Source organism: Mustelus asterias, chromosome 2 (assembly GCF_964213995.1).
Source record: "Mustelus asterias chromosome 2, sMusAst1.hap1.1, whole genome shotgun sequence".
NCBI lineage: Eukaryota > Metazoa > Chordata > Chondrichthyes > Carcharhiniformes > Triakidae > Mustelus > Mustelus asterias.
This window is the reverse complement of record NC_135802.1, coordinates 91,557,767-91,585,487: the sequence shown is the minus strand read 5'-3', so window position 1 is coordinate 91,585,487 and position 27,721 is coordinate 91,557,767. Positions and strand designations below refer to the sequence as shown.

General features: G+C 43.5%; 1 protein-coding gene across 2 annotated transcripts in view; it reads right to left on the bottom strand.

Moving 5' to 3' along the window:
* Positions 1-27,721, bottom strand: part of LOC144509624 (histone deacetylase 9) — a 728,394-nt gene that overhangs the window by 47,959 nt on the left and 652,714 nt on the right. The gene's annotated exons all lie outside the window — the stretch shown is intronic.

Here is a 27,721-nt window from a genome sequence, read left to right as displayed (position 1 = left end):
CTAAGTTCTTTGTTGAATTCAAATCAAAATTATTGCTGTTAGTGGTGATTCTGCTTATCCCATTTACATCTCATCCAGACCCATCTTTTGTTTCTTCGCTTGTCCCATCAATATTTTCATTTCATAGAATCTACAGTGCAGAAGGAGACCATTTGGCCCATCAAGCCTGCACCAACAACAATCCCACCCAGGTCCTATCCCTGTAACCCCACACATTCACCTTCCTAATCCTCCTGACACTAAGGGGCAATTTAGCATGGCCAATCAACGTAACCCGCACATCTTTGGACTGTGGGAGGAAACTGGAGCACCCAGAGGAAACCCATGCAGACATGGGGAGAATGTGCAAACTCCACACAGATAGTGAACCAAGGCCGGAATTGAACCCGGGTCCCTGGTACTGTGAGGCAGCAGTGCTAAGCACTATGCCACTGTTTTCCTTTTACCATCATCTTTTTGGCATTTAGTATATCCTCTAGGCCTGCACAGGGCAGGATTTTCCAGCCCTCCATGGCGTGTTTTCCAGGGGCAGAGGTGACTTGCCATTGGCTGCTGGTGGAATCTTCTGGCATTTGGCATGGCTTGCCCGTCCTGCCATCAGGGAACCTGCCACGGGGGGCGGTTGCCTTCGACGGGACCAGAAGATCTCGCACACAGAATTTCTCTTTTGTTCTTCTTCCCCCACTCCACACCCGGTCTTCCTCTATTTGCTTAAATGTTGATTCATCTCTAACTTTTTCCAATTCTGGTGGAAGCTCACAGGCCTGTTTCTCTCACAGACGCTATCAGACCTGCTGAGTACTTCTGACATTTGCAGAATTTTTATTTCAAACATATTTCTTACTTTTTATCTGTTGTAATATATTTCAAATCTATATGCCAATATTGGAGTCATTTTGTGAGGCTCCACTTCCACATGTCTTACTTAGGGAGAGCACATGTTAAAGAAAGGGTTATCACACCTTAGAGGCATGAATCCACAACCTATGCTTCTATCTCGATCAGCTTCCCGCCAGGAGAGTAGACTGGCAAAATCATCCCTTGTGTTGATAAATTCAATGAAATCACTCCTTGAACATCTACAATGAATTAAAATTTCTGCATCCCATTTCAAAAAACATTGAAATGTCCTACTGAGAAGCTGCAGGACAAAAGTATTACAAAATTATATCTACAATACCATTTATGTCTGTTGATGGCGCATTGATAGATATTCAGAATGGAAAATGTTACCTGTTAAAATAATAACCGTTAAATAGTTTATCTTGTGGTGATATGAAAATAAACTTTTGCTTTTGAATGGCTCTGTCAATTAATGTTATTGCGGACTGTCCTAGATTTTATTGTGGCAGCTATCAGCCATGTTCATATAAATCAGGAGAAAGATAAATAATTATGTTTAAAAGCAAATAGCGATTTTCCGGCCACCCAGCTGCGTGTTTCTTGATGGCGGAGGGTGGCGTGCCATTCACTGGCGGCGGGACCAGAGAATCCTGTCACCAGCAAATGGCTGGAGAATCCTGCCCAGTAGGTATTTTTAAAAAGTTTCTGCATTAACGCTGTCACAGTTACTTCCACCCCATTCTACTAATGAATTGTCCTTAGTGCTGACAAAATGTTCCAACCCAGACCATCTTGCATGGAAGCTTACCCCACCAGAATGCTCAACAGTTATTGTGTCCACCTTGCTCCACCAGGCCACTGGACTGCCTGTGTGGAGTTTGCACATTCTCCTTGTGTCTGCATGAGTTTCCTCCGGGTGCTCCAGTTTCCTCCCACAGCCCAAAGATATGCAGGTGAGGTGGATTGGACGTGCTAAATCGTCCCTTAGTTTCCCAAGATGTGTAAGTTAGGTGGATTGGCCATGCACAGAGTTACAGGGTTATAGAAACCCTACAGTGCAGAAAGAGGCCATTTGGCCCATCGAGTCTGCACCGACCACAATCCCACCCAGGCCCTACCCCCATATCCCCACATATTTTACCCGCTAATCCCTCTAACCTACGCATCTCAGGACACTAAGGGACAATTTTAGCATGGCCAATCAACCTAACCCGCACATCTTTGGACTGTTATGTCATGTTAGGGCAGGGGGATTGGGCCAAGATAGGTTGCTCTTTCAGAGGGTCGGTGCAGACTCAATGGGCTGAATGGCCTCTTCTGCACTGTAGGGTTTAGATGATTCTTTTTGCTTCTCCCTTGTTTATTCTGCTCTTCCTATCTCTCTTTTTCCTTTACTCTCGGTCTCTCCTCTTATTTTTCTCTCACCCACCCCATACTCCCTTCCCACCACCTCCCCCCACCATGGCCTATATTCCTTCCTGCTCCCTAATCCAGCTGGGCCTGTGTTTGAAATCCCATTTGCAATGTCGTATGAGATTGATTAGCTCTTCTTTAGATTTCAATGTGATATGTAAATATTAACAGACCATTGAAATCACTTATTGGTGGAATTCTCAGCATACTGGACGACTGCTGAGTTTTAAAATTTAGCAGTACAATTTTTGAATTATGGCCTGGGAAACGAAGGTTATTACATGAGGGAGTGTTAAAGTGGCAAATCAGAAGAGTTAAAATATTTCTGCAGGGGTTCTGCTTGTCTCCTGCTGTTGCCTCAGTGGGAGACTGGCAGAACTCCCAGAGAAACGGTGTAAGTGGCTGAAAATGACTGCTTATGTCATTTCTCTGGGGCTTCTTTAGGTCTGCTGCCAAACTAACAGCAATTTGGAGGTAGCCCTGCAGAATTGCAGAGCCTCAGCTTTTTATTCAATTGAGAATATTGAAATGAATGATCCTGAAGTGAAAGAATCTTTGTTCGATATCCCTGTTATTGCTTTTGATACGGAGTAGATTTAGAATAGCACCGATGCAAAACTAGCATCATAATTCAGGCAACAGGTCAATGATTGCAGGACATAGTAAACGTCATATCTGTGAGCCTGTGAGAACATTTTCAAGAGACAGTTACAGTCACTGGACCTTGAACCTCCCCCCGCCCCCGGTCATTATATAGCTGCAATCCATGTGATTCCACATTTACAATGTTCAATTAGACCATAAGGGAATACTTGAACTTACCTTTCATTGTTTATGATGTAAGCAGGCTGTTCTTTTGTCTCCACATATTCAAGTTGAATTAGATTTCAGAGACTACCAAGTGAAATTCTGCACAAATGTGCAAGCAGGTATTTGCAGAGCTCCACTGTCACTGTCCGAGAGAATGTGGTAGTCACCAATATCATTAGGCTTATTTTGCTCTTCCTCACATTCTATAGATAACTGTTTGAGAGCAGTAAACTGCCCAAAATCACCATTAAATGGTACAGCGTTCAGCAAGGTGGGAACTACTTTGGAGGAGGATGCTTTGAGTTGATTAATAAAAGGCAATGTTTGCATGAGATTAAGTGCACAGAAGAGTCATTTTACAAACATATGCATCTGGTACAGAGACTCGTGCACCATAAGTGTGTATCTGGAATTCAGACATGGATCGTAGCAGGCTCTGCTTAATTTGCCATCCGTGACAGAAATGAGAAGCCCCTCACACCAGGAATGAAATTTGTCAGATTTTACCTGATGGAGTATTCATTCTTAGATCTGTCAGACATCAGACAGTTTTAAGCAAAACCTGCTTTGCTAAAGATATCCTTAGTCTGAGGGACCTTCTACAGATTCACTCAATTTAGACAAGCAGATTCAATGCAGACATGCTCCAATGATGCTGAGCAGAAGGATCCCCATGGAGTGCATGCACTAACAGGCATTGAGTTTCATAGAGTTCTTTTAATATGTGCCAATTGAGAGCTGTTATTTTATTCTTGAACCTGGCCTGCTGAGTTTTACTGTTGGTCCTAAACAGACTTTGAATGACCTTTGACAGATTTATAATGCATAGTATAGTCCCCTTTGATGTGCGTATGTAGCATGGAAACTATTTCTAATTACAGATTGATTTAGTTTATGAGCATTGTAAATGAAGCTAGGTGGGGGCATTCCAAGGATGAGCACTGCTCCCCAGGAAGACTTGACTAGAAAGTGAGTTTTACCAACAAGCCCGATTGCAAAGGCTGTAGCTATTTTTAAAGTTAGATCAATAACTTCTTCAGTGCTCATGACACACGTGCATGTTATATGTCATCATGCAAACTTCAAACTGATTCATTGTTGGTAGCACTGTGCTTGAAGAAGGATAGCAACAACCCTAATGGTTGTGACTTATTGCACAGTACAGCACATTCACAGGCAGGGGTAACAACCCTGCAGTTAATGTTGGGACCCTTTTCGTTGGTAGGGACCACTTTAAAAACTTGTCAAATTAAGTGGAATCATGGAAATTATTAGCCACCATCCTTATGGAAAATAGTTGTGATCTTGTGGATGGCCATACAGTGAGAGGTAGGCATAGTCATTAATGCACAGAAAGTGGCCATTTGGTCCATCGAGTCCATCTCACTATAGAGCAATTCAATCAATCCTATTTTCCTGCTCTACCCTCATAGCCCTGTGACATAAGGTCATAAATGAAACAAGATTCCAGGGAATCTGGCAGCACTTTATTGATAAGTGGGACTGCAACTTGAACTTAGTGGAGATCTCACCAATGATGCCATCCTTGTGCTTGGAAGCTGGCCACCCATCTTAAACATGTTTGGAACAGTGCTGCTGAAAAATAATTAGTTCCTCTTGGATATCGATACCACCCTCCTGGTGTAGTAATGATGCCAACCCCAAGGCATGGATGTAACAAGTGCCATTGGATAAGATAGCAACAGCAAACCTTGTTGATAGCAGCTGCAGCTACATAGAAGCTGCAGCTGGTTTCATGGGCAACTGTGGTATTTTTGAGGTTTGATATGTCACCATCATGACTGAATGATGCAACTTTTCAAAAGGTCAAGGCATTTATGTTCAGTGTTTCAAAGAGCAAAATAAATGTAAGATGGCAGCTTGGCATTGTATGGTTTGTATCAGTTGTCAATGGAAATGAGCAGAATACTCTGCAGCAAGAAAAAGAAAGATGGCATTTCAATGCCACGAGTGATCTTATGACATAACTTCACAACAGGTCACCGAGCCAGTATTTTGGGGGGGGGGGGGGGGGGGGGGGAAGAGAGGGGGGGGGGAACAGCAAATTAGAGGAAAATGTGAAATGTGCAAAAACCAGCAAAGCAAACAATCCTGCCAATATTATGTTTCTTATTAGTTCAGTACATTCTAAACAGCAACCCTGTAATTGTGTTATTCACATTTCCTTGTTCAAATGATCAGGGTTTCTGTGAATTAGAATTCACTGTGTGCTAATTAAAGAAGAACACTATTGATCAAAATTAGCCTTCAACAAATTTTCCATTTATTTAGTCAAAATAAGCTTTTGTATTTTCTTTTTAATGCTCCCCAAACTATAACAAAATACTTTCACTCATACTGCGTTCATGATCCTTTTCTAAATAGTTTTGATTTTTAAGGATTATCGCAACTGTAGTTTAAGTGTCTTCTGCTTTGGGGCATTTACATGTTGCAAGTTCCTATGCGCACTATTCCGCTACAGCAATTGGTTAATTTTTTTTCACGGGTTAACAACTGTGTTGAAGTAGAAATTTGGCAGAAGCACGTTAATCAATGTACTTAAAATAGCACACAGGAATTCAACCCCACTGATGTGACTTCCTATCATTATTTTTTCATGTATTTTATCTACAAGCAGTAGTAGAATAGAATTTATTGGAACTGTCTGGAAAATTCTTTCTCAGGTTGAAATTATTGCCAGCGATATTATCACAACATGCTTGCATCAAATTATTCTTTCCATTACTTTATGGGAGATTAACCCTTTAAATGGGTAGATAACAGTAATGTCTACCCATTTGTTTACAAGCACAAAATGCTATGCGATAGTATGTTGAATTATAAGAGTGAATCGGATCAGGGATAGGGCCTGGGGTGGGATTGTTGTTGGTGCAGACTCGTTAGGCTGAATGGCCTCCTTCTGCACTGTCGGGATTCCAAGATTCTAAGACTATGCACTCCTGATTCAGAGAGTCACTTCCTGGGAGAACATAGCTGGACTAGGTCAGCAGGGCAGTACGCATTTTTCTCCAATAATTTCATATATTTGCAAAAGTGCATAAAATGACCACAAAAGACCTCAACATATATTGGGTATTCCATTGGTCTCCCACTTCATCTCTGGTGCAAGATCAGCAGAAAGACTAGAAAAAGTCTGGATCACAATTCCCATCTCATCCACATCTCCCTATCCTCCCCCCCCACCCCGCCCCCACCACCTCAAGCACCAGGGGAATAGAATTTTGTCATCTACATTGCTGATGTCAGGGGTCTGAGAGGAATGTGGCTGAGACAAGAGCTTGTGGGTGGTGGGTGGAGTTTCCAGCAGTCATGGGAAGGTGGGTGCTGAAGATGAGTAAAAAGTGGTGCTGTGCCACATATGAAATGAACCCTTCCATTGACCACATTAACTCTGGCAGATCATAATGTTAGAATTTTTAAATTATTATTCATTTGTACAATGTGGGTGCTCTTGAGGCCAGCATTTTTACCCATCTCTATTACCTTGAGAAGATGTTGAGCCATTTTTTGGAACTGCTGCAGTCCACATGGTGTAGGTTGACCTATTGTGCCATTGGAGAGGGTGTTCCATGATTTTGATCCAGCAACGGTGAAGGAACAGTGATATATTTCCAAGTGAGGATTGTGTGTGGCTTAGAGGGGAGCTGGTGAGTGGCGATGTTGCCCTTCTCTCTCACGTGATTGAAGTCAGAGTCTGTCAAAGGGCCCTTGCTAAGTTGTTGCAATGTATCTATCTTGTCGATGGTGCAGACTCCGGACACTGAGCACCAATGTAGAGAATCAATATTTAAAGTGGTGGATGGGATATCAATCCAGCAGGCTGCTTTGCCCTAGATGGTGTTGAGTGTTGTTGAAGCAGCACTCATCCAACCAAGTGGAGAGTATATTCCATTACACTTCTGCTACATACCTTTCAGATGGTGGAAAGGCTCTGTGGAGTCAGGAGGTGAGGCCTGCTGTAGAATAGGGTGTTTGGACTGTTCTTAGAGCCATAATATTCCTGTGGCTATTCCTGTTAATTTTCTGGTCAATGGTGCCACCCAGGATGTTAATGGTGAGGTTCCAATGATGCGAATCTCATTAAAAGTCAAAGGGAGGTGTGTTTAGATTCCCTCTTGTTGGAGATAGTGCTTACCACTTAATTGTGTGGTCATAATAATTAAAATTAGGAGGTTTTCTGGCAATTCTCCCATATCAAAAATGCTTTGTGATGTCCTTTTCATTAAGACAGCTCCTTCAAAATAGCTTAATCAATTTATTGGGTAATAAGCTTATCTACACATTTTAAGAAAGTATCAGGTTTGGTCACTGATCTACACCAAGTTTGCATTAGTAGGGGTAATACATTTGACCTAAGCAATTGGCCATATCCAAAATCTTGATGACTATTCAGTAATGCCTGCTATAAATGTAATTCTGTGGGAACTGGGTGAAGGGGGAAAATTGGTTAAAAAAATGGGACGTGTCAGGATTGGTTACAATGTCAACATCAGAGGCAATAATTAGGTAAGGAATTATTTTCATTAAAAAGAAACTTAGCATCTATTCTCATAATATTAAAGCATGTGATACTGATATTCTTCATGCAAATTAATTGGATCCCAAACCTTTTTAAGAAATTCTTACTGGAAAATTCTAGCACTATAGAAGGCAGCCATGTTCCAGATTATAAAGAGCTCAAGCTCTCCATCTACAGGCCTAAAGATTCATTGCATCTCTGTTTCTTTAATAATAAGTGAAACACAATTCGAAAGTCAGATTATTGTTCAACAGCACGGAATTCCCTGAATGATTAATCTTGATGATTCTGATATCCCCATCAGTAATAAAGTAAAACCTATGTGATAAAGATGATTCACTGGAAAAGGCAGGACAGAAAAAAACAGAATATGAGGACCTATTGAGGCTGAATTTACTTATTGTTCTTGCATGTAAGGGATTGTCCAGGTGCAGGGAAATAATTTTTGGATCAATTTACATCTTTATCATATAGTCTTTACTTCATTACTGATGGGGATATCAGAATTACCAAGATAAATCAATGAAATATTTCCAATTTTCTTCCCATTAATATAAATGGACAGAAAATCGACTAGGGTTTGCCTCATGTAAAGTTTTTTAAAGTAAAGTTTATTTATTAGTCACAAGTAGGCTTACATTAACACTGCAATGAAGGTATTGTGAAAATCCCCTATATGTGATTCACTCTGGCCTCTTTTCCACTACAATTTTCTCCCAGGAAGCTCTTTATGCTCAAGTTTAATATGAGGACAATTGGCTTCATTATGTTTTGAGTTTCAGTAATGAGAAATATAGCAGGGTAACTGCAGTCCTGGGACTAAATGGTCAGGTGCTCAGTGGCGAACATACCGTTTGCTCAAATCATGCAGCGCTGATCCAGCAGGATCTCCCAAAATTGATCTTATTACATTTTCGCAGTGAGCTCCTGGCACAGATAGGATCTGCCTGTGGAAGCTTGCTGTGAGTGGAGGCAGGAAATAACACGTGGCTGCAGTTCTTAAATTTGCAGCTGCATCTTAAAGGAACCACAGGCAGAAACTCGTGTTCTTGGGTGCAGGTTTGGAGCACTCTTAGAGAAAAAAAACAATGCTTTAATTTTCTTCTTGGGCGACCAGAATTTCTCGGATCCTTTCAGAAGGTTGGATTGAATGGCCATTACTGTTACAGTAGAGTTGAGCATAATGGTAGTGCTAAGCCAAGAATATCCTGAGTGGGTTTATTTTAGCAGCACTCGGTGACCACCACCTCCTCCCCCCCCGCTGCCCCGCCAACCCCCGCATACACACACACACTCACTCTCTGAGTGCTGTTTGCAAGGTCAGTGGAGGTGGCCTAAGATAGTCCAGCTACAACCTAGAGCAATCAGACATGGAGCAGCTGCAGCTCCTGATAGAAGCGGGGCTTTGTTTGAGCTGTTCTAATTCATGAACTGATGCCGTAGCTTTAACCCTTTGGCTTTGTCAGGTTCATATTAGTTTCCTTTCACTGACTCACGCATAATGGGAGTATTCAGGAAGGTGACAGTGAACAGTTAAGGGTATCAAGAGGTGTCATGCAATGTCACAGGGTTGAAAGATTTTAATTCAAATATACAAATAATAGTTTTAAAAATAAATAATCATGAGCCTGGATTAGGCATTGATTCTTTTTTGATGCAAGTGTACAAATTGCCCTTTCCCAGGGGCTGCACGATCATTAATGTTAAGAGTAGATGTGTTGGGACTGGGTCCAGCTGCCAGGTTGTACCATTTACTGGCTAAGCTCCTGGCTGTCCTAGCTGGGAAGTTCCAGAGGTGACTTTGATCTGTTGGAAGTGAAGTAGGGTGGAACTCCCGACTGCCATTCTTGATGCCTCACCCTCACGGTCAGATATCATGGTGTTGGCTGATGTCACCTGCTGCAAACCGGAGTGACCCCATGGCTACATAAAAGCTAACGCCCATGACAATTTCAGGAGACACAGGCAGTGTTGTGCTTGTCTTTTTTCAAGTTTTGATTTGTATAGTACGTGTTGTAGTTCATGGACAGTGGCCACATGAAACAAAGGCACCCAAAACACCACTCCTCATTGTAGCTACGGTATGTGATGTGTCCCTCGCAAACCTGTTCTGGGCATTGTCCACTTCCATCTTCTTATTCGAGCTGCTTTTGCTCTCTCCTGTCTTCTTGGCTCACCCTGCTTGACCTCCATGTGCAAAGACACACCACCCATGACTGTAGCAAAACTATTGTCAAAACGGGCAAAAGCAGCCCCAGCAGAAGTAGAAATCAGAGATCAGTTGTAGAAGTCAGAAAGTTTTCCTGAAAATGCCCAAAAGTCAACCAGCAGTGTGACAGAAAATATACTACATGTTGCGGATGAGCGTTTTCAATAGCACTGTTGAAGATTCTTTGCCTGTTAGCACCATGAGTTGCTTAGTGAGCTTATCATGAGCTGGGTCTCACAAAACGATCTTGTAACAATTGTCGGCCCCTTGTTTAAAAATAATATTGAGACTTTTAAATGATTCCAGAGGGCTAAGGAGGAGACTGATTCAAGACAGAGGGGATGCATCTCCAGTGTGGAAAAAGCACCTGCCATATTGGATCCTTAGGTATCTATTAGGTATCTTAGGTATTTTGTAAAACTGGCATGGTGCAGTTAAATTTCTGTTTCTTAATTTTGATGAGGTTTCGCCCAACATGTCACAATACTTTTTACTGGGAGATCAGTGAAATCACTGGAGAAACAGAGGAATGGCCAAAGACAATCAGTCCCACCGTTTCTTTAGCGTTTCTATAGATCTTCCACCAAAGTTATGGCAAGGGATTGGAAATACAAAGCCAATAATCGTATTCAGGTCAGACAGACATATTTACTTACCCTTGCATTATGCCATTGTAATTTTAGATATTGGTATTGTGGGTATATTCCAAAATGCAAACATTAGATTTCTTATGGGAGTGCAGTAAGAAGTCTCACAACACCAGGTTGAAGTCCAACAGCTTTATTTGGAATCATGAGCTTTCGGAGCGCTGCTCCTTCATCAGGCGACTCACCTGATGAAGGAGCAGCACTCCAAAAGCTTGTGACTTTAACCTGGTGTTGTGAGACTTCTTACTGTGCCCACCCCAGTCCAACACTGGCATCTCCACATCATGACTCTTATGAGAGTGACTAAGTTGCTGTACCAGAAGTAAGAGCTAACACAGTCCCAAAACTAAATACTACATGAAAGGAAGCCAATAAATTCCTTTACCTGCAGTAGAAAACACAAAAGAAGGAAAATGTTTAATTCAGTTCTAAAATATCATAGAATCATTGAATCACTACAGTGCAGAAGAAGGCCATTCTGCCCATCAAGTCTGCACCGACTCAAAATCTTACCTAGGCCCCCCTGCCCTATCCCAGTAACCCTGTGCATTTACCATGGCCAACGCATTTAACCTACACATTATTGGGCACTAAAAATCAATTTAGCATGGCCAATCCACCTAACCTGCACAACTTTGGACTGTGGGAGGAAACCGGAGCACCCGGAGGAAAACCACACATTAAAACACTGCCTAAACAGTCAATGTAACTGTATCAAACCAGTTACTCCATGAGCAAGTGACCTGTTGTACATGGATGTACATGCGCATACACATGGGCGTTAATCATCTTCAGTGCTGGCACAAACTATGAGACTTCTGATGGATTTTGTCACCCCATCATTATCCTATCATTTACATAATTTACTACTTCTGTTAAAATTTACTTGCCACTATCAAAAGGCATTTCTGAGTCCTGTCCCAAATCTTGACTCATCCACCAGAAATCCATAAGTCTTTTGTTGCTCCAAAGCATCTTTCAATATACTTCTGGGTTGGCAGAGTAGATGGAGTTAGTTCAGGCACAGCCCAGAGTGACTAGAAGGTGTGATTATTTTGTGCTCATTCTTACAGACATGTGGTGGGTTACTGGGCAGCATGGCTGAGATCAGGAACTCACGTTACCAGGAATTAAGGGTGCTAAAAGGCATCACTCAATAGTTTCTTGTCTGCAATTTCAGAAACAAATGGTCTTGCAGCCAAAACCAGTTGTTAATAGATCTCATTTTACGTGTACATCTGGGGACAGGTGTCAGGGAACAGATAGGTTCACGTTTTCAAAAAGGTTTACAAATTTTAAGATGAAGGTAAAGGAAAGAAGAATGGTCCTTTTGCACCAAATATTATTTCTTGGTCCTTAAGTAGTTGACCTTCGAGTCTGCCTATTCTATTATGCTCTTAAATATGATTCGCAGCCAAATTTATTTCAATAAATGTAGATATTCAATCAGGCATTAATTTTTACCATCCTTTCAGTGATGCTCAGAAAAGAAAATAGGGTCCACATAATTTTTTTATGCTGAAATTCTTTTGCTCTCCTATATTCAGATTTGGTGCAGTCAAGCCAAACCAAGTTTTTGAATTGAAATGCAACTTGATCCTTTGGTAAAATACAATAAAATATTATTATTGCATTACTACCACGAGTATATTCTTTGGACTGGGGAAGCTTTTAGATTGTTGGGCACTAAGAAATTCAGCTCCATAACACCTTTGGTGCAGAGACTATGGAAGCCCAAAACTTTGCAAGTGTCCAGTGGAATGCTTCTAGTCACTTTCAGCACAGCCCTATCTGAAAGGGCATGACACGTGCTAAACCATGTAGCTTGGGTGCATCAAAAAGTCTTGAAGGCTGATTTGGTGCATGATCTGCCATATTGGACCTTCTGTTAATGCCCTATTCTAATCACGTGTTCAGCTCCATGAGGGACCATCCCCACCCCCACACCACCGCTGTTGTATTTTGAGCCATTGCTGAGCACCATGTTGTATTATGGTGCCATCATTGAGGGAAGTATGTTGTCTTCGGGATTCATTTGACATCTCAATGAGGCGATTTTGAGACTTCTATGTCTAAAGCTGAATCATCTTTATTAATCCTTGACTATTTACACATCCCAAATATTGACAAGCATCATGCTGCTTCCATGCAGACTGGTTCTTTATAGTGTTCCACCAGTCTATTACCATTCAACGCTATGCATTATATGAATGGAGGGCTGTGGGCAGTACTATTCTCCAGTCCCACATAAACCCTTAGATAAAATCAAAATACTACGGCTGCTGGAATCTGAATCTGGCACTCCAACGAAGGGTCATCCGGACTTGAAATGATGGCTCTATTCTCTCTCCACAGATGCTGTCAGACCTGCTGAGATTTTCCAGCAATTTCTTGCTCTGCCAAGCACCTTTACATTACAATTGCATGTAAGCACACACAACATCATACAACACCCTTTCCCCAGCATTAATTAAAGGAATTACGATTTGACTTCCAGATGAGGTGCTTTGGACTTTCTTTTTGTGAATGCAATTTTTGTGAGAGCAAGAGGGTAGCCAGGGAGAGGGTTAGCCCACTCAAGGACAGGGGAGGGGATCTATGCGTGGAGCCAGAGGAAATGGGTGAGGTTTAAATGAGTACTCTGCTTCAGTATTCACCAAAGAGAAGAACTTGGTGGATGATGAGTCTGGGGAAGGGTGTGTAGATTGTTTGAGTCATGTTGAGATCAAAAAAGAGGAGGTATTGGGGTTCTTAAGAAATATTAAGGTAGACAAGTTCCCAGGGCCTGATGGGATATACCCCAGAATGCTGAGAGAGGCAAGGGAGGAAATTGCTGAGGCCTTGAGAGAAATCTTTGTATCCTCACTGGCTACAGGGGAGGTCCCAGAGGATTGGAGAATAGCCAATGTTGTTCCTTTGTTTAAGAAGGGTAGCAAGAATAATCCAGGTAATTACAGGCCGGTGAGCCTTACGTCAGTGGCAGGGAAATTATTGGAGAGGATTCTTCGAGACAGGATTTATTCCCACTTGGAAATAAGTGGACATATTAGCGAGAGACAACATGGTTTTGTGAAGGGGAGGTCGTGTCTAACAAAGCTGATCAAGTTTTTCGAGGAAGTGACGAAGATGATTGATGAGGGTTGGGCACTGGATGTTGTCTACATGGACTTCAGTAAGGCCTTTGACCAGGTCCCTCATGGCAGACTGGTGCAGAAGGTGAAGTCGCATGGGATCAGAGGTGAGCTGGCAAGGTGGATACAAAACTGGCTCGGTAATAGAAGACAGAGGGTAGCAGTGGAAGGCTGTGTTTCTGAATGGAGGGCTGCGACAAGTGGCGTTCCTCAGGGATCAGTGCTGGGACCTTTGCTGTTTATAATATATATATAAATGATTTGGAGGAAAATGTAACTGGTTTGATCAGCAAGTTTGCGGACAACACAAAGTATGGTGGATATGCAGATAGCGATGAGGACCATCAGAGGTTACAGCAGGATATAGATCGGTTGGACACTTGGGCAGAGAGATGGCAGATGGAGTTTTATCTGGAAAAATGTGAGGTAATGCATTTTGAAAGGTCTAATACAGATAGGAAATATACAGTAAATGCAGAACCCTTAAGAGTATTGATAGGCAGAGGGATCTGGGTGTACAGGTACATAGGTCACTGAAAGTGGCAACGCAGGTGGAGAAAGTAGTCAAGAAGGCATACGGCATCCTTGCCTTCATCGGCCGGGGCATTGAGTTTAAAAATTGGCAAGTCGTGTTGCAGCTTTATGGAACCTTAGTTAGGCCGCACTTGGAATACAGTGTTCAATTCTGGTTGCCACACTACCAGGAGGATGTGGAGGCTTTGGAGAGGGTACAGAAAAGATTTACCAGGATGTTGCCTGGTATGGAGGGCATTAGCTATGGGGGGAGGTTGGAGAAACTTGGATTGTTCTCACTGGAACAACAGAGGTTGAGGGGCGACATGATAGAAGTCTACAAGATAATGAGGGGCATGGACAGAGTGAATAGTCAGAAGCTTTTTCCCAGGGTTGATGAGTCAATTACTAGGGGGCATAGGTTTAAGGTGCGAGGGACAAGATTTAAAGGAGATGTACGAGGCAAGTTTTTTACGAGGGTGGTGGGTGCCTGGAAATCGCTGCCAGGGAAGGTAGTGGAAGCAGATACCATAGTGACTTTTAAGGAGCATCTTGACAAATACATGAATAGGATGGGAATGGAAGGATATGATCCAGGGAAGGGTAGAGGGTTTTAGTTCAGTCGGGCAGCATGGCCGGTGCAGGCTTGGAGGGCCGAAGGGCCTGTATCTATGCTGTAATTTTCTTTGTTCTTTGTTCAATATTAGTGGAAATTCTGTGGTTAGTGGAGAGGCTTGGCAAAACTTCTGGATTTTCAAGGGAGTGGTGTCAGTCTTTGACTAGGAGGTTAGCAAAATTGGAAGGCCTGTCAGGAGAAAGCCAGCTTTAGCTTCAGTTCCTTTTGGGTTTTAACAAGATCTGGAAATGCAGCACTGGCAGCATAGAGGCAGGAAGGAAGGGTCCTTCTATTGTGGACCCTCAATAGAAGATCTTACCCAATTCAAAAGCAGTGAAGTTGTGCTGAACATTAGTAAAGTTCCGGATAGTCCACATTGCATTCAGTTCTGCACACTTTAAGATGAATATGAAGGTTCTTGAGAAGATGCCGAGAAGATTTACCAACATGGCTCCAGGGATGAGGGATTTTAGCCACAAGGTTAGGTTGGAGGAATTAAAGTTATTCTCCTTGGAGCAAAGGAGTTTTGGAAGGGGTGTACAAGATTATGAACGATTTAGATAAAGTTGACAAAAAAACTGTTCTCAGAATTTGATGATGTGAGGGCTCCGGGTCACAAATTTAAGGTTTTGGTCTAGAGATGCCAGGGGAGATCTGAGGAAAAACTTGTTTAAGGCAGTGAATGGTAATGACCTGGAACTTGTGGCCTATGAAAGCAGAGGTAATTTGAAAATTAAATTGGATAGGCATTTGAAGGAAATAAACTTGCAAGGCCTTGGGAATAGAGTGAGGGAATGGAATTGACTGAGTTATTGTATAGAGGGTTGCCATAGACTTGGTGGGCTGAATTGCCACCTTCTGTGGCTTGAATGACATTACGATTCTTCATAAATGTACCATAAGGAGCAGATCTCTGACATTTTTTATTCATTCATGGGATGTGGGCATCGCTGGCTAGGCCAGCATTCCTAATTGCCCTTGGACTGAGTGGCTTGCTTGGGCCATTTCAGAAGGGCAGTGGAGTCACATCTAGCTTAAACCAGACCAAGGAAGGATGGCAGATTCCTCCATTAAAAGACATTCGCGAACCAGGTGGGTTATGACAATACTTTCATGGTCATCATTAGACTTTTAATTACGGATTTTTATGGATTTCAAATTCCACCATCTGCTGTGGTGGGATTTGAACCCTGGTCCCTCGAGCATTATGCTGGGTCTCTGGATTGTGAGCCAGGAGCAATGTACAAGGTGCCTCCATTTCATCAACAGATTGGCGATAGAACTATGCCACCTTCCATAACCCAGCTTGCTGCCACATAGTTTGATGATGACAGTGGTCATGAAGATCACAATGGTCCGAAATTTTTATGCCAGTGTATCCTTCTAAGTGGGAGCAGGTGACCTTTGCCACATTTCACCGCAGCCATGCATCACCGGGACGTGAACAAGGCCTTGTATGGAAGGAAATGGGACTTATATTGAATGATTACAGCACAGAAGGAAGCCATTTGGCCCATCATGCCTGTGATGGCTCTCTGCAAGAGCAATTCATCTAGTGCCATGCTCCCATCATTCCCTGTCGCCCTGCAAATGTTTACTCCTCAGGTACTGATCCAATTCTCTTTTTGAAAGCCACTATTAAAACTGCCTCTCAGACAAAGCATTCCACATCCAAACCATTTGCGACATAAAAGGTTTTTCCTAATGTCACCAGCACTTCTTTTGCCAATCATCTTAAATCTGTGCCCCCTGGATTTTGTCACCCCAAAAGGGTGACAAAAAGGACAGAGGGCCTCCTCCATTGAGTGCAGAGTGTCTGAGAAGGAGAAACCCCCCTTCTTTGAACCTGACCACCACCGGCAGCTGGCCACAAGCATGCCGACCAGGATTTACCTGGTGGTTTGCCCACAAGCTCCAGAGAGAAATTCAGGCTGTCCATGAGACTCAGCCTCTTATTCTCCCATCCCCATATCACAGTTGCTCCATAATTCCCCACCTTCCATCCGTCTGCTATGTAGCAGTGTTACATTGGTCAAAATCATGAAATAAAAGCCGCCAACAAAAAACATTTTTGTAACAGATTTATCCAATAACATTTCCTATAATACATTCAACACTAAGCTATTCATTCTGATGCATTTCCTTAGTGTCTGTCCTACAGTTCCTTTACCTGACCTTCTGTTGCTATGCAGTTATACTCCAGTGACAACGACATGGCTGGTGGAAAATTGCTGCTTTTCATAGAAGGGGACTGCAGATGGCCTTGCAGGACTTGCTGTGAATCTTGACTTCATAGTGCACTACCTTAGCATTGGCTGGCTGAGTGGTAACAGCAGGGGCAATGGCAGAGGCTGGAATTTTGCCGGCATGCCTGCCCTGGAACCGGAGCGGGCAAGGCTTGCAGAACAGCATTCTTCGTTGGCCTCGGGCAGGATCTTACGAGCCTCGGGCGGGTGAGGCGGTAAAATTCGGGCAACAGTGATAGGAGCACGGTTGCTGTCGCCCTGAGAGTGGACAGTGGGTTTGTGCATCAGACAACCATTGCCATTATTGTGGGATAGCTCCCCAGTAATTGAGCAATGTGCTGGAGAACAGTTGCTGGATTGATGGGTCACCCTGAACCCCTTTGAGCACTGGTTTCCACAGCTATAATAATAGCAGTCTGAACCCGCATGTATCAGCTTGCACGGGAACATGCCCATCCTCCACTGCAGCTCTGAGACATTAAATAGATTTTGCCTGTGCATTGACGCCAAGACATTGACCATCATATGCTGCTTTACAGCTGATCTCACAAGTGTTCTCATGGAGTTGGTCACCACCATGCTGGAAAGGATAGGTTCCAAACTTTGCGCAAGGCCCTGCAACAAATTGGAGTTGGATTCTTCCATGCTCCTTGCCAATGTCAACAGGCCAGTCAGTGCATCAAGCATTCTGCTTTGTATGCCTGTCAAGAACATCCCGGAATTCATCTGCGACCTTGTCCTCTGTGGTGCTGGTGAGTTATCCTTTCCTGGTGTCCTGGCTGCAGCTCGTTCATGTCTGGTGACTCACTATTTGCTGGAAGTGTGTGTAGTGCCTATATCTGAGCTGGTGGCCATGAGTGTCAGATGGTGCTCTTTCACCAGGGATTTCAGACTTCCAGTTGAGGCTGCATTTGTTGGCCAGGTGGAAAATCTTGGTTATCTGAAAGCAAAATTACAGAAGGGGAGAGGGGGTGAAGGTGAGAGCTGTGGAGTGAAAACCATAAAGTCAATGGTCACACTATGTGCAGCTTGCACTTCATGTCAAACAGCAGCATGAGGGTGAGATGGGGCAGAAGACAGGAAGATACAATTATCCCAATCTTCTCGATAATTGTTCTCGGTCATAGTTGGCCCCATGATACAGAGCACCAGATGGATCAGGTGATGTAGACGCGCCTGTCCCCCAGTGGTTCTCTTTTCTTCCCTCCTGTTATAAACCACATTGTCCTTCAAGAGATATGGGAGACTGTCAGTGATTGTGTTGTAGTATGTTGGGGTGATATGCCTGCCCTAGATATAGCTGACTGTATGTGGAAACTGCAAGAAGTTGGTGTGAGGCTGGTAGCATTGGCAAGTGTGTAAGGGCGATTTGAAACTTCACAATCTTACAAGCATAAGTCTTGATTGCTGAATGGTGTGTGATGGAGGTCCAGTGCATTGAGTAATGAGAGCTCGTGCATTGGCAGTAGATATCTTTGGAAGAAGCATTCACTGACCTTGCCTACCTGTGTGAAGTCATTGAACTTTTTCTGGCATTACGGAATGCCAGACTTCAGGAATAAATCTCCCTGGCCACCTACTCCCACTCCCTTCACGTTATGCCCTGAGGGGGTTCCGATCTCCTGTGGAAACACGGTATCTTTCATTTTTTGACCTCAGTCACTAAGGCCTCCAGCATCACCTCTGAAAACCTACAGGCTCTCACTCAGAACTTGTTGCTCCATTTGCAGTGCTGTAGCTTCCACCAAAACTTTTCTGTTCTAGCGGCTTCAGTGCTTGAATGTAGCTCCCCTTTAAGGTGGGTGGGGCGGGGGGAGGGGGATGGGGGTGGGTATAGGCTGGCCTTCATAAGTGCAGGAGTGCAGGCTAGCTGTGTATCATGTTAGCCACATGCATATCTCAGGTCTCTGCTGAGCATACAGCCTGTCAGCAGGAGGTTTCACCCTGGGCTTCACGCTACAGTCATAGAACATAGAACATAGAACAGTACAGCACAGAACAGGCCCTTCGGCCCACGATGTTGTGCCGAGCTTTATCTGAAACCAAGATCAAGCTATCCCACTCCCTATCATCCTGGTGTGCTCCATGTGCCTATCCAATAACCGCTTAAATGTTCCTAAAGTGTCTGACTCCACTATCACTGCAGGCAGTCCATTCCACACCCCAACCACTCTCTGCGTAAAGAACCTACCTCTGATATCCTTCCTATATCTCCCACCATGAACCCTATAGTTATGCCCCCTCGTAATAGCTCCATCCACCCGAGGAAATAGTCTTTGAACGTTCACTCTATCTATCCCCTTCATCATTTTATAAACCTCTATTAAGTCTCCCCTCAGCCTCCTCCGCTCCAGAGAGAACAGCCCTAGCTCCCTCAACCTTTCCTCATAAGACCTACCCTTCAAACCAGGCAGCATCCTGGTAAATCTCCTCTGCACTCTTTCCAGCACTTCCACATACTTCTTATAGTGAGGTGACCAGAACTGCACACAATATTCCAAATGTGGTCTCACCAAGGTCCTGTACAGTTACAGCATAACCCCACGGCTCTTAAACTCCAACCCCCTGTTAATAAAAGCTAACACACTATAGGCCTTCTTCACAGCTCTATCCACTTGAGTGGCAACCTTTAGAGATCTGTGGATATGGACCCCAAGATCTCTCTGTTCCTCCACAGTCTTCAGAACCCTACCTTTGACCCTGTAATCCACATTTAAATTAGTCCTACCAAAATGAATCACCTCACATTTATCAGGGTTAATCTCCATTTGCCATTTTTCAGCCCAGCTTTGCATCCTATCTATGTCTCTTTGCAGCCTGCAACAGCCCTCCACCTCATCCACTACTCCACCAATCTTGGTGTCATCAGCAAATTTACTGATCCACCCTTCAGCCCCCTCCTCTAAGTCATTAATAAAAATCACGAAGAGCAGAGGACCAAGCACTGATCCCTGTGGCACTCCGCTAGCAACCTGCCTCCAGTCCAAAAATTTTCCATCCACCACCACCCTCTGTCTTCGATCAGATAGCCAGTTACCTATCCAATCGGCCAACTTTCCCTCTATCCCACACCTCCTTACTTTCATCATAAGCCGACCATGGGGGACCTTATCAAACGCCTTACTAAAATCCATGTATATGACATCAACTGCCCTACCTTCATCAACACACTTAGTTACCTCCTCAAAAAATTCTATCAAGTTTGTGAGGCACGACTTGCCCTTCACGAATCCGTGCTGACTATCCCGGATTAATCCGCATCTTTCTAAATGGTCGTAAATCCCATCCCTAATAAGTCATATTAATGAACAGGCATGAAGTTTCCATAAAAAAACAGAGCACAGATTAATCGCATATAGCAATCTCCACACCGGCCTTATTGAATCATTCCTCCACAAAGTACTGTGGTAATCTGTACATTTAGCAGCAATGAGAACATGACTACTTTTTGAAAAGCAGCAAATCAATTCACTGGTTAGTACTCTGTTCTCCATCCTTGTCTGTGTGATCAGTGAAAATTGGCAGCAATTGGACCAATGTGGGCCCATTTGGATGGCAGTCCACACAGTTATAAAAATGAACAAAGTGCCAATATCTTTGGCTCGACAATTGACATTGTCTCGACAATTATATTCAAAGAGAAACTTCTCAAAACCGCTGTATTAGAGAACCCGAAAAAGACATTCCCAGAATGATGTATAACTGAAGCTTCAGGTAGATCTAACATTTCAACAGTTCAAATAGTTACCCAACATTGTCAATCAGTGTTGTTGCTTCTGGGAATTTCCCTGATAGTGGGAACATTGGGCTTTGCTCCAGATGCTTTGCATTCCAATTTTAATACCCTCCCGATTCCCAGTCCACCTCAAAGGGCTAGTAAAATTCTAGCCTTGAACACAAAATCAAGACTGACCCTCCAGTGCAGTACTGCAGTACTTCTGTGATATCTGGAGTGCAGTCTTTTGGCCCCGTCAATCCTCTCCAGTGAACATAAAAGATCCTATTGTGAAGAACAGCAGGAAAGTTCTCCCCAATGTCCTAATAAAAAAATTACCCCTACCAACATCACTGCGTGTCATGTATGCATTGTAGCAGTAGCTACACTTTGAAAGCACTTCTCTCTCTCTCTGTTCAGGTGCCGTGCCTTAAGAGGGCATTGGTGACCAAATAGACTTCCATGTGCTGCTCTCTGGTTATAATTGGCAAGGTACTGCAGTGACTTGCCATTGCCTTCAGTAGGTTCCAGCTGATCAGGAGATACTCCTATTCCTATTGCCTGCCATAGACAAACTGGAAGGACTTACAGGTTGATATTCAATCTGTTTGGCCACATTATGAACGTACTTTCAGTGGCCATCAAGTACTGGAGTGGGTTTTGAACCCAGAGCTTCTGGTTCAGAGGTAGGAACGCTACCCAATGCATCACAAAAGGCCCTTCAGAAATAAAGCACTTTGGATATCCTGTGGCCATCCAAGGTACTATATAAATGCAAAGTCTTCCCTTCTTAATAGAAACACTTATAAACGTCAATGTTTTCATTGTGTTATGTTATTTGTTATGCAAACTCATACCCCATATATAATAATAGAAAATAGATTTTCTTAAATGGCAAATGATGTGCGAATGTGGGAAGGGAGATGGCGACCGTAAAACAAAGAGAAGAATAATTTAGAAAGATTTAGTCTTTCAATAAAAGAATAAAATATTACTGGAGCAACTGCCCAACAGTACGCTGTTAATGAGCTGAAAAGAAATAAAAAGAAAAATGCAAAACTTTAGTACATTTTCAGATCTGGTGCCAAAATGCCAAGTCCAACCTTAGTGGATGAACTCGTAATGAAATAAGTGCTAACAAATGCCAGAATGGGAAAGTCAGTTTAGTTCCAGAAACAAAAAGCCAGGCTTCTCTTGAAAAGCTTCAACTATGTTTAGGCAATTATCTCCAATTTCTGTACACTAACATCATTGTGACTAATTATACAATGGCTTCCAGTGCAATGTGAAACGTAAATTCAAACAAATCCATGCGTAGGCTGAACACAAATTGCTGTAATCAGGTACTTCGAACTCTCGTGTGAAGTGTTCATTAAGGTCTTGCCTCATAAAAACTAACTTCTTTTCCATCAAATTTTTTCCACATCACGTGGACTCAGAAGTTTTTTTGGGGGGGAATATAATGAATTAGGTCTATGTGAACAAATGCCTACGCAAAAAAAAAGAATGGCATTCTTGACACTGGAGAATACTTACACCATACAGTGTGGGAAAATTCCACTGATCCTTTTGCCATTCCAGCTAAATGTTTGCAATAAAGCATCCTGATGGAACTGATATTTATGAAAAGGGAAATTGTCCCTCAGTTAAAAGTCTGGTGGTGGAAAGAAATGTGATAATAGTCCTATGCTTGGAGCAGTATTTCCTTTTAGTCTTGAGCCAGATAGTAATCTGAAAATGTGTCAGACTAGTTAAATCACATTGTTTGTGTTTAGTGTGAAGTGCTTGCAGCTTCACTTCCATGCAAACGCTGAAGTGTAATTCAAGTGTTTATCACCCAAAGTGGAGTGAGACTATCCCATTCCCATTGGCGGAAAGTCTGAGAGCTAGAGGAAGGAAGAAGAACAGGGAGTCAAGATGGGGAGGCTTATGATCCCTCAAGCCATTCACTCAGTTTTTGAGCATCCCGCAATGGGTGGGCAGCCAGGGCGCAGCCTCCTCGCTGTTTCCAGGAATTGGGAGGGAGAGAGAGGAGAGGCTTCTGTTCCAGCCGGTGCTGGCCGCAATTCCGTTAGCCACTCCAGGGCTAGTTTCTCCCAGCACAGCACATTTATGCACCAATAGGCAGGCAAATGATGGAACACAGCCGTAATTACACACCATCCCTTCCATACCATTGAGATCTGCAGCTATGGCAAGATAGTTTATTGGAAGAAAGGGGTCTTCCCAAAAGAATGGGGGAAACAAAATGAGGAAAGGGTTAAGGAAATCCAATGGGATAAAGAGAACCGTGGGACACCTAAGAAATTCTGCTGTTGGCACTGTAATATTTTCAATTCTAGGGCCAGTGATCACCATGTGTGCACCTTTCTACACATTGCTCCTTATAAAGATGGTGGTGATGCTTACAACTGTGCGCACATGGTGTTGGCAGAAAACACACCTTTTTGGTGACCAAAGAGCCTTGCAGTGCCAGACATCTCAACTGAAATGTTTAAACCAGGATCAGGAACCGATGCCTTAGTAATTTGCAGGACCCGACACTGCATCGTGTTTGCGTCACTTAGGTGATGTACTCTTCAAATACAGATGTAGCGTTGAGCGTGGCCAGGGGCTGCTAATTATAATCCTCAAAGGCAGATGGCAGCCATGACTGGGCAAGCCGCTGCCTCGCAGAAGAGACAGGATATCAGAGGGTAAGCAGCCTCGTGGCACAGTGAAGTGACCAAGCAGCCAACTAAAAAGTACTGCTCTAGAGTTCAGAAAATAATCCTTATTGCCAAACATTTTTTTCCTCAGGGAAAACTCGGTGGCTTGTGACATCATACCTGACAGCTGTGCACTAAATAACATTGGTGATCTACAATTTGAAATTTGCCTTCTGGCCCAAGCAAACATGTTGACAAGCTCCTCAAGGAGCTTAACAGGCAGTTAATTGGAGGCAAGCAGTTTCCTGGCTTCTTCCAGATCTCCGATAACTCCCTTCTCCAAAGCCTCGGTACCCTCCCCACTGAGGCCCGGGTACACCCCAGACCTCTGATACAGTCCATCCACCAAGCCATCTGGCCTCACTCCTTCTAGAAACTGGAATTCATGCCAACCACCCGGCAAGGCTCTGGGATAGACTCCTGGCTGCCTTTAACAGCCCCCTCCGCTCAGTATTGGACACCTTGATTAGAAGCGGCACGGTGGCACAACGGTTAGCACTGCTGCCTCACGGCGCCAGGGACCCAATTTCAATTCCGGCCTCAGGTCACTGTTTGTGTGAAGTTTGCACTTTCTCCCCGTGTCTGCGTGGTGCTCCGGTTTCCTCTCACGGTCCAAAGATGTGCGAGTTAAGTTGATTGGCTACGCTAAATTGACCCTAGTGTCAGGAGGATTAGCAGGGTAAATGTGTGGGATTACGGGAATAGGGCCTGGGTGGGATGAGGTCAGTACAGACTCGATGGGCCAAATGGCCTCCTTCTGTAATGTAGGGATGTTATGATTCTAAGCCAAACTTGCCAATCAAGCTGGCCTCTGGCAGGGAACTCCTTGGGTGAGATTGCATACTGTGGTGATAATTCCCACCTCTGTGTTCACTATGCAGTTAAAATCCACACCCCGCTGCTCCTGGCTCAGTAAGTTAACATTCATTATGTCTAAATATTTGGTCAGGGGTAAGTTTGAAAGAGGGTTGGATGAGGCTATGGAGATTTGAATACAAGGCTGAAGCTTTTAAATTTGATTTGATTTATTATTGTCACATGTATTAGTATACAGTGAAAAATTTTTTTTTTTGTGTGCTCTACAGTCAATTTAAGACCCAGGACTGACCTAAAACAGCAAGGGTGACAGGTAGGTGGGAGATAATGTGGAACAGATAAAGGTGGTAGAGTTTTGGCTGAGCTGGTTTTTATGGAAAGTGGGAGGCTACCTGGAGAGTGGTGGAATATTGATTCAGGAAGTGACAAAGGCAAAGCTATGGTGTCAGATGAACTTAGGCGCAAAGTCAGCCTGTGGCATTTAAATGAAGCTCAGATATTAAATTGACATTAAAATCCAGTCACTGCAAATTGTCCTACAGTTAGAGTCACTGGCCCTGTCCGAGGATGATGGGAGGTCATCTAGGAGAGCATCAAAGTCAATGAATAAATGAGGTAGAGAAGGGAACAAGAAGAAATCCTTGGGAAATTCCAGATGGAACAGTGCAAAACAAGAAGAGAGACCAACCCTGATGGTAGCTGAAGAAGGCTTCTTTCTGAAGAGAAATGTGGTGAGGAGCACTGAAGAAATCCACAGGCAGAATGCATGCCCAATAGGAAGGAAGTTAAAGTTAACCTCCAGCAAATGAACCGAGTGAGAAAGTTAGCAAACATCAGTAAAACAAATTACCTGGTCATTATCATATTGCTTTTTGCGGGATTTAATTGGTTATAAAATCCTCTGTGACCTCCTAAGATCATAAAAGGGGCTAGACGAATGTAAGTTTTGCATTTATTTATCTTCCTTATTATAGCAGCACGGTCCTTGAAGGGGGTGAGAGGAGTGTTTTCTGAGAGCTACGTGGGCATTGTGGACCCAATGGATCACTCCGGAAGCTGAGCCAATCAGCAGGAGGACGCAGACAATGGGTTGAGGAGGGACTGGCAATTGGAGCCCAGGAATCCAGAGGAGCAGTCGCATTCAGTTTAGTCTTACTTTGATGTTTTTGTACACAATTACTCTGTTTTCAATAAAACCTTTATAGTTGAAACTTCATCGAGTCACCCTTGATCTATTACATTGGCGACAAGGCAAACATTAAAGTGGTCGGGGATTGCAGTGTCCAGCTAGAGGGGGGGGAGACTTGAGTGCCAAGAGTAAGAAGAAGTAAGGTGCACTCATTTTGCAATGCCTGTGATAGGAAAGATCATGCCATTTGACCCAGGGGTTGATGACCGGGGACAATACATAGAAAGGCTGCAATATTGCTTTGTTACGAATGAAATAACTGTGGAAGACAAGAGGAAAGATTTTGAGTCAGTGGCCCTCAGACCTCCAGCTTAGTGAGAACATTAACATTGCCAGACAATCCAGACACGATGTTGTTTGACCAGATTGTAGAACTGGTCAAAAATCATGTCCCTCGATCATTATGTTGAGATACAAATTTCATGCAGCATTCTGGGAGCCAGGGAGATCATGTCAGCTTTCGTGGCAAGACTGAGGAGATTGACAGAACACTGCAAATTCAGCCAAGCATTCATGGAAATATTAAGGGACTGTGGTATTAGCAGCTCAATAATTCAAAAAAGGTTACTGACCAAAATCATCTTCAAAAAAGCTGTCGAACAGGCCCAGGTGACTGGATGCACGGAGCAGGGACTAACAGAGTTGCAAGAAATGCCGAAAGAGGTAAATTGTTTGTGGTGTAAAACAGCCCAGGAGCGGGTGCATCAGTGCCTGATAGAAGTAGTGCATCACTGAGAGCTGACATGTGACTTAAATGTGGTGGGGAACGCTCTCAAGAAGTTTGTCGATCCAAGAACTGTGTGTGCTTCAAGTGTAGCAAGTCCTGGTACAGATCAAATCAGCACAGTCATTGCAGGAAAAAAAGACAGCGACTGCTGGATTAACTCCTGTAAAAGATCTGGATGAGGAACCTGGCAAATGATCTGAAAAGTTCACCCCAAACCAGGTCCAGCTAAACAAAGTGCCCTCAGTAGAGATAACTTTGCAGGTAAATGGCAAAGTATTAAAAATGGAAGTGGATACAAGGGCGGTGGCCACAGTCACAGGGGAACAAGCATTTTGTTGTCTGCAAAAGGGACTCCAACCATTAAGACTAAGTGAAACAGGTTCCGTGATGTCCACATATACTGGAGCGACACTGCAGACTTTAGGTGTTGCAACAATAACAGTGCCATATCAGAACGAGAAGGCAAAACTGCCAGTCTTGGTAATCTATGGTCACAGACCTTGTTTAATGGGACGAGATTGTTTAAAACAGATACGGCTAAACTGGCTGGAAATTTTAAACCTGAAGGATGGAGGATTTCAGGACTTACTGTTTGAATAATCCATGGTCTTCAGAGACAAATTAGGATGTGTATGGGGAGCTACAGTTAATCTATCTGGATCAAGAGGTGATGCCTAAATATTTTCAGGCCCCCCGGTGCCTTGTGGGGTGGCACAGTGGTTAGCACTGTGGCACAGTGGTTAGCACTGCTGCTTCATAGTGCCAGGGACCCGGGTTCAATTCCCGGCTTGGGTCACTGTGCGGAGTCTGCACGTTCTCCCTGTGTCTGCATGGGTTTCCTCCGGATGCTCCAGTTTCCTCCCACAGTCCAAAAGACATGCTGGTTGGGTGCATTACACATGCTAAATTCTCTGTCCCTTCATCAGAAAGTGGAAATCAAGCTTAAGAGACTGGAAGATTTGGGTATTATAAAAAATAGAATACCTTGAATGGGCTGCACCCATAGTCCCCATTTTAAAACCCCAGGTCAGACAGTCAGAATTTGCGGGGATTACAAATTAACTGAAAATAAAGGAGCATAGATAGACTGGTACCCCATACCCAGAATTGAAGATCCCTATGCTATACTAGCTGAGGTTTAAAGTATACTAAATTGGACTTCAGCCATACCTATCAGCAGCTGAAGTTGGACGAGGACTAACAAAAGCTGGTGACAATCAACACACACAAGGGATTGTATCAGTATGCCAGGTTGCCTTTTGGAGTTTAATCAGCCTGTGCCATTTGCGAGTGTGCAATGGGGAACCTACTGGAAGGAATCCCCAATGTAGTGGTTGATCTGGATGATGTACTGATCACTGACACTACACCTGGAAAACACAGATCGAATCTAGAAGTGTGGAGACATTTTTAGGGAGCAAGTGTTCGGCTAAAGTGGGAAAAAAGTATATTTCAATCAGAAGAAGTTACCTATTTGGGATTCAGGGTTGATTCGAAAGGTTTACATCCTTTGGAAAAAAAGGTTAAAGCCATCAAGGAGGTCCAAGGATGTATCCGAGCTGAAATCATTACGGGGGATGGTCAACTACTATGGCAGA